The following is a 7,500-nucleotide window of genomic DNA, read 5'->3' as shown; positions in this document are numbered from 1 at the left end:
ATGAGCCGAGTGATCCCCTGCCTAGGGTTTAACGTACACACCGAACTAGTTGATGAATGGAACCGAAGTCCATCCATCCATTATACACATACCAACACACAACTCTGGTTCCCTAGTACCACACTGCAGGCGCCCACGGCCCCGACGGTTGCGGAGCCGAGCACGCCAAAGTGCGACTGTCGATCACCCCGTTGTGACACGACAATCAGTCAGTGTATAAGGTACCCGGTACTACCAAAGTGTGCATCTTTACTGACCTTCGCCGAGGCAGTGGTATGTGTATCCCTTTGAAAGAGTTGCTTTCGCTCAACTCTACCAAGTGTGCTACACCATCTTGTGGTTGTAGCGTGCGCGTCAGCATGTGATGCCGACGATGCGTTTGGCAACCTCACTCCCGGACTTGTTTGATCGGTAATGATCCTTCCGCAGGTTCACCTACGGAAACCTTGTTACGACTTTTACTTCCTCTAAATCATCAAGTTCGGTCAACTTCGGCCGTGCCAACTGCAGCTCACGAAGGAACCGCGGAAGGTATGCCTCCAGAGACCTCACTAAATAATCCATCGGTAGTAGCGACGGGCGGTGTGTACAAAGGGCAGGGACGTAATCAGCGCTAGCTAATGACTAGCACTTACTAGAAATTCCAGGTTCATGGGGACCGTTGCAGTCCCCAATCCCAACTAAATGAGCATTTGGGTGATTTCCCGTTCCTCTCGGAATGGGGGCGCCTATTGGCGAGAACACGCTGCTGCCCACATTGTAGCACGCGTGCAGCCCAGAACATCTAAGGGCATCACGGACCTGTTATCGCTCACTCTCACCTTGCTAAACACAAGTTGTCCCGCTAAGCAGGGCAAACTAGTGCGACGACCGCCCGCGAAGGCGCCGCCGCCCCGTAACGTCAGGTGCGCCCGGAGGCACACTGCTGACAGCGTTCTAGTTAGCTTGTTTGAGTCGCGTTCGTTATCGGAATTAACCAGACAAATCATTCCACGAACTAAGAACGGCCATGCACCACTACCCTTAAATTTGAGAAAGAGCTCTTAATCTGTCTTACCTCGATAAGTTCGGACCTGGTAAGTTTTCCCGTGTTGAGTCAAATTAAGCCGCAAGCTCCACTTCTTTTTTTTTTTTTTAAATTGCATTCGTTTATTCATTTAAATTTATAAATGTTTTGCCGCGTTACTTATTTATAAACAATAAACGATACAGAAACACGCATGAACAATTATAAAACGAATAAACCTCTCCATTGCCGGCGGCCTTCCCGACGGAGGCGTAGCCACCGGCTGCAATGGCGTCCCTGACTACATTTAGTAAGGGCACGCGCCCCGCCTAGCTATTCGTAAACGCAACATTAAAAATGAAGGACTTACGTTTACACACCTAACATTAACGAAGCGGGCGTGCCCGCGGTTCGTCGAGTCTCCATTTTTCCTAATACTAACGATGAGTATGTACGCACACACACATGCACACACATAATCACGCTAACACTTTGACGCTTACGGTGGGACAGAACAAACATCCGCACAAAACGTAAACGAACAAGACGGACCTAACTCTCACCGTGCACGCGCACGCTCTCTCTCCCACTGCTGGTCGGGTACGAACATCCGCACAAAGCGGACGACGCAAAATGCCGAACGTACCCGAACCGAGCGCACGCGCGCTCTCTCTCGCCCGACTGTGCTAGAACGAACGACCGCACAAAGCGGAGACGGCAAAATGCCGGTCTCGCCCGGTCGTGTTTTCGCACGCTCGCTGACTGGCCGATCGTTTCGGCCGTAACCGCTCCCACTCAACGCGTAGACGTGTTGGTGGTCGCGATGGCGGCTTCTACGTCGGCCGACATTAAGCCGCGATGGCGATCCTGTCGCTCGTGGCGGCGTTGGCGTTCTCGCGCGCGCCTGTTGGCCCGTCGTCGGGCTAGCTCCTCCTCCGTCGGCGGTGCTCTACTTCGGCGAGTTCGTCCCGAACGCAATGGCGGCAATGTACCCGCGCGTAATTGGGCACGGTATTCCCGCTGCCGTTGGTTCCGCCTTAGCCGACGACGAAGTAACACTTCGGCCGATGGCGGAACCCGTTCGGGCCGAACTGGGCGTTGACTCTCCTGCTGCTGATTGGACGGGTGCTGTTGTTGGTCCATGTCCATCTCCCCGATGGCGGATGTCTGCCGTTGCCGGCGTCTTCGCCGTTGGCCAGCGTTTCTGGCTTCACGGCGGACCTGTTGCCGAACGCGTTCCGCCAGCTCATTGGCGGAAACGATCCCGCCAGCGATGGCCGCGTTTTCGGCAACCTGCTGCTCCAGCCACCTTTGTTGTAGGAAGCTGCAGATCCGCCGTGCTGCCGTGGCCGTTCGCTGCCAAGCCTCCGGGCTCGACAGCAGAAAACGCTCCAGCTCATCGGGGGAAATGACGACGCCGTCCGCGTCCGTCAAGAACTGCACTCTCGTGTCGGCGAACCTCGGACAGTGGAACACCACGTGCTCTGCCGACTCCACGGTGTTGTCAGCGCAGGCAAGCTCCACTTCTTGTGGTGCCCTTCCGTCAATTCCTTTAAGTTTCAACTTTGCAACCATACTTCCCCCGGAACCCGATTTTGGTTTCCCGGAAGCTACTGAGAGCACCGAATGTAGTAGCGTCTCCCAATTGCTGATTGGCATCGTTTACGGTTAGAACTAGGGCGGTATCTAATCGCCTTCGATCCTCTAACTTTCGTTCTTGATTAATGAAAGCATCCATGGCAAACGCTTTCGCTTCAGTTGGTCCTACGACGGTCTACGAATTTCACCTCTCGCGCCGTAATACCAATGCCCCCAACTACTTCTGTTAATCATTACCTCTGGGTCTATACAAAACCAACCAAAAGACTCAGACCGAGGTCATGTTCCATTATTCCATGCAAGATTATTCTCGGCCAACGCCAACCCTGGGCGGGTGTGGACGCTTTTGTACTAGCCTGCTTGAAGCACTCTAATTTGTTCAAGGTAAATGGGAGCTGCCCGGGCACCACGCACCGGCTCGGGACGTGCCCGACCGATCACGAGGTTGACGCCCAGGCACACCATTGTGAGTCGCAGCCGCGAGCTCGCGCACGAACGTATCCGGCGTGTGCCGGGCGCCCGCGGCGGTCGCGTGTCTGGACGGGGAATCAACTTCGAACGTTTTAACCGCAACAACTTTAATATACGCTAGTGGAGCTGGAATTACCGCGGCTGCTGGCACCAGACTTGCCCTCCACTTGATCCTTATTGAAGGATTTATGCTCAATTCATTCCAATTATGGACCATCGTTAGAGAGGTCCATATTGTTATTTCTCGTCACTACCTCCCCGTGCCGGGATTGGGTAATTTACGCGCCTGCTGCCTTCCTTGGATGTGGTAGCCATTTCTCAGGCTCCCTCTCCGGAATCGAACCCTGATTCCCCGTTACCCGTCGCAACCATGGTAGTCCTCTACACTACCATCAATAGTTGATAGGGCAGACATTTGCAAGATCTGTCGTCGGTCAAGCGACCATACGATCGGCATCCTTATCCAGACTTCAACTCAAGCCGCCCGGAGGCGATTGGTTTTACTAATAAGTGCACCAGTTCCACCGCCCGCAAGCGGACAGCGGTCCCGGCATGTTGCATGTATTAGCTCTGGCTTTTCCACAGTTATCCAAGTAACTGATGGGTGGATGATCTTGTGAATTATGGCTGTTGTACTGAGCCTTATGCGGTTTCACATTCATTTATGTTTGTACTTAGACATGCATGGCTTAACCTTTGAGACAAGCGTATATTACTGGTAGGATCAACCAGAATTCGTCTTCGTCAATTGCTTGTTCGATATTTTTTGTCTACCAGGGCACCAGTCCCCGCAGACTCTCTTTCTACGTTCATCAGGTGACACAATCTTTGTTGTGACCACTCTCATTGACCTGCGGCAGTACACCGACTCCACAGCGCCAATAACCACACGAGCAAAGGTTGTTCAGGAGGATGTCAGATTATCGATGTACATCGTACACCAACATTTGACGTACCGAGGCATTACACCCCGCACGCCCCCAACAGGACCAATCAAGGCTCGCATACGACCTGCGACTTACTGCGGCTCCCTGAAGGTCCCCGTAGGACGACCATCACCAGTTAAGGTGTAGTTGACTTGTCAGGGCACGGTAGTCCCCACAAGTCCCCGATTATTCGTGGATATCGTCCTACGATTGTTTCTGACTCCTTTTGCTCCCCGCAGGTCCCCGTAGGACGACCATCACCAGTTAAGGTGTAGTTGACTTGTCAGGGCACGGTAGTCCCCACAAGTCCCCGATTATTCGTGGATATCGTCCTACGAGTTTTTGTGACCCTTGGGTTCCCGGCAGGTCCCCGTAGGACAACCATCACCAGTTAAGGTGTAGTTGACTTGTCAGGGCACGGTGGTCCCCACAAGTCCCCGATTATTCGGAGATATTGTCCTACGAGTTTTAGTGACCCTTTTGTTCCCCGCAGGTCCCCGTAGGACGACCATCACCAGTTAAGGTGTAGTTGACTTGTCAGGGCACGGTAGTCCCCACAAGTCCCCGATTATTCGTGGATATCGTCCTACGAGTTTTTGTGACCCTTGGGTTCCCGAACTTTGCTACGATGGTTCTGCCTCCAGAGGAGACTTATGAACACTTCGTATCATTTCTTACACCGAACCATGGGATCGCGAGATTGCTCCCGGATCCCTAATCACCTTACATTTTCGTTTCGTTTCCGTACACTACGATGAGCTAATTCAATTTGTTTGTTCGTCTGGCGAACGTTTTATTGCGGAATTACCGCGGTACTTCCAGCCGGGTATGGCTGCCGTACGACCTACAGGATAGATCATCGAACCACTTTTCGTGCATATTGTCCGTCGAGGGTATCACCTCGATACCCCCAACAGACCTTTGGACACTTCCTCACTACTCCTTGGAGCAGCAATCAGGGAACCATATAGTAGGAACAGCCGAATATGGAACTCTTTTCGTACTTTGGACACCTCCTATAACTTGTATGGCGACTTCGGGGACCTTCATTTCGTTCTCAGTTGGTACCCCTATTTCGGTCTTTGGACACCTCGTCTTACCCGTATAACTCACTTTAGGTCCACTTATTTGCCTGATATCTCATCGTGAACCCGTTTTTCGTACACCGTACACACCTAGGAACACCACATATGCGTTTCCCTTTCGATCGTGAAGTTTTCAAATTTTTCGATTTTTGGTCCTAGAAATTCATGAACGGTGGGAGACCAAAATTTTTCATAAAAAAAAATTTTCACCGTTTGACCATAAAAACCTTCTTTTCGTACATACCCCATCATTTCTTCACGTTTTAGGCCATTTCTGAAATTTTCGCTTCGATAGTGTGTCCCCTATAATACAAAATGAACATTTTGCATCTCCCACAAGTGGCCATTTTTTTCCGCCACTGAAGAACACGACCTCGGGAACTCGGACCTAGGACGTGGCCATGTAAGTCATAGGCCACCCCAACTTTTGCAAAATACTGTTTCTTTTCACTTTTCATGATCTAAGGCGCGTTCCGACGGCGTTTTGAACAAATTTATGAGAAAAAAAATTTTGACCCTCGGACCAAAATTTTTTCGTTCGGGGCCCCATGGCCTATGGCCAGTATGGGAACTCGGGATGCCGATATGACAAAATTTGTCAAAAAATCACTAAAAAGTCGCTATGGCCCATTATTTAGAGCTTGTTGAGACCTTTCTAAAACACCTTGGTTGACCCCTGTCCGATAAGTAGTTTTCGAGATATTCGAGAAAATGTGATTTTTTGGGACTTAGAAAATTTTTGACCCGTACCCTAAGAAAAAGTGATTTTTTCATAGGACAATTTTTTCTTCGCAAATACTGTTTGGTTTCACTTTTCATTATTAGAAACGCGTTCCGAAGCCATTTTCATCAAAATCTCGTGAAAAAAAAATTTCACCCCCGGACCAAAAGTTGGCCGTTCGGTGCCCTATGGCCTATGGCCAGTATGGGAACCAAGGATGCCGATATGCGAAAAAGTGTCAAAAAATCACTTGAAAGTCGCTATGGCTCATTAAATAGAGCTTGTAAAGACCTTTCTAAAACACCTTGGTTGACCCCTGTCCGATACGTAGTTTTCGAGATATTCGAGAATAAGTGATTTTTTGGGACTTAGAAAATTTTTGACCCGTACCCTAAGAAAAAGTGATTTTTTCATAGGACAATTTTTTCTTCGCAAATACTGTTTGGTTTCACTTTTCATTATTAGAAACGCGTTCCGAAGCCATTTTCATCAAAATCTCGTGAAAAAAAAATTTCACCCCCGGACCAAAAGTTGGCCGTTCGGTGCCCTATGGCCTATGGCCAGTATGGGAACCAAGGATGCCGATATGCGAAAAAGTGTCAAAAAATCACTTGAAAGTCGCTATGGCTCATTAAATAGAGCTTGTAAAGACCTTTCTAAAACACCTTGGTTGACCCCTGTCCGATACGTAGTTTTCGAGATATTCGAGAATATGTGATTTTTTGGGACTTAGAAAATTTTCGACCATGACATATATGAAAAGTGAATTTTTCATAGGACCAAAAAGTTTGTTCCAAATAGGGTTTTGGTTCACTTTTTATGGTCAGATAAGTGATCCGATGCTATTTTCATGATCATTAGAGGGATTTCACGCTGTGACCAAAAATTTTCATACTTCATACTTGTCCCGGTGCCGTATATGGGAGGACCGGGGGAACATGTGTTTGTAAGTCGTGATGTTCAGTGACGGATTTCTGGGACTTAGAAAAAAAAATGTGCTCTCAGGCACATTATATGTTTCATACACACATGATTTTCATTCTTCATACTTGTCCCCGTGCCGTATATGGGAGGACCGGGGGAACATGTCTTCGTAAGTCGTGATGTTCAGTGACGGATTTCTGGGACTTAGAAAAAAAATGTGCTCTCAGGCACATTATATGTTCCATACACACATGATTTTCATTCTTCATACTTGTCCCCGTGCCGTATATGGGAGGACCGGGGGAAGATGTGTTTCGTAAGTCGTGATGTTCAGTGACGGATTTCTGGGACTTAGAAAAAAAATGTGCTCTCAGGCACATTATATGTTCCCGGGGGAACATGTCTTCGTAAGTCGTGATGTTCAGTGACGGATTTCTGGGACTTAGAAAAAAAATGTGCTCTCAGGAACATTATATGTTTCATACACACATGATTTTCATTCTTCATACTTGTCCCGTGCCGTATATGGAGGACCGGGGAACATGTCTTCGTAAGTCGTGATGTTCAGTGACGGATTTCTGGGACTTAGAAAAAAAATGTGCTCTCAGGCACCATTATATGTTCATACACACATGATTTTCATTCTTCATAACTTGTCCCCGGTGCCGTATATGGGAGGACCGGGGGAACATGTTCTTCGTAAGTCGTGATGTCAGTGACGGATTTCTGGACTTAGAAAAAAAATGTGCTCTCAGGCCACATTATATG

At 48.9% G+C, this 7,500-nt stretch overlaps 1 non-coding gene across 1 annotated transcript in view; it reads right to left on the bottom strand.

The window, feature by feature from the left end:
• Positions 1 to 29, bottom strand: part of LOC118515833 — a 158-nt gene extending 129 nt beyond the window's left edge. The window contains exon 1 of the ribosomal RNA XR_004907451.1: positions 1 to 29. This exon is cut by the window's left edge and continues 129 nt beyond it. This is a non-coding gene — a ribosomal RNA (5.8S ribosomal RNA).
• Between the last annotated feature and the right edge of the window lie 7,471 nt (positions 30 to 7,500).

This window comes from Anopheles stephensi, unplaced genomic scaffold, assembly GCF_013141755.1.
Source record: "Anopheles stephensi strain Indian unplaced genomic scaffold, UCI_ANSTEP_V1.0 ucontig193, whole genome shotgun sequence".
NCBI lineage: Eukaryota > Metazoa > Arthropoda > Insecta > Diptera > Culicidae > Anopheles > Anopheles stephensi.
Note: the sequence above shows the minus strand (reverse complement) of the source record. Positions and strands in the feature narration are given on the sequence as shown.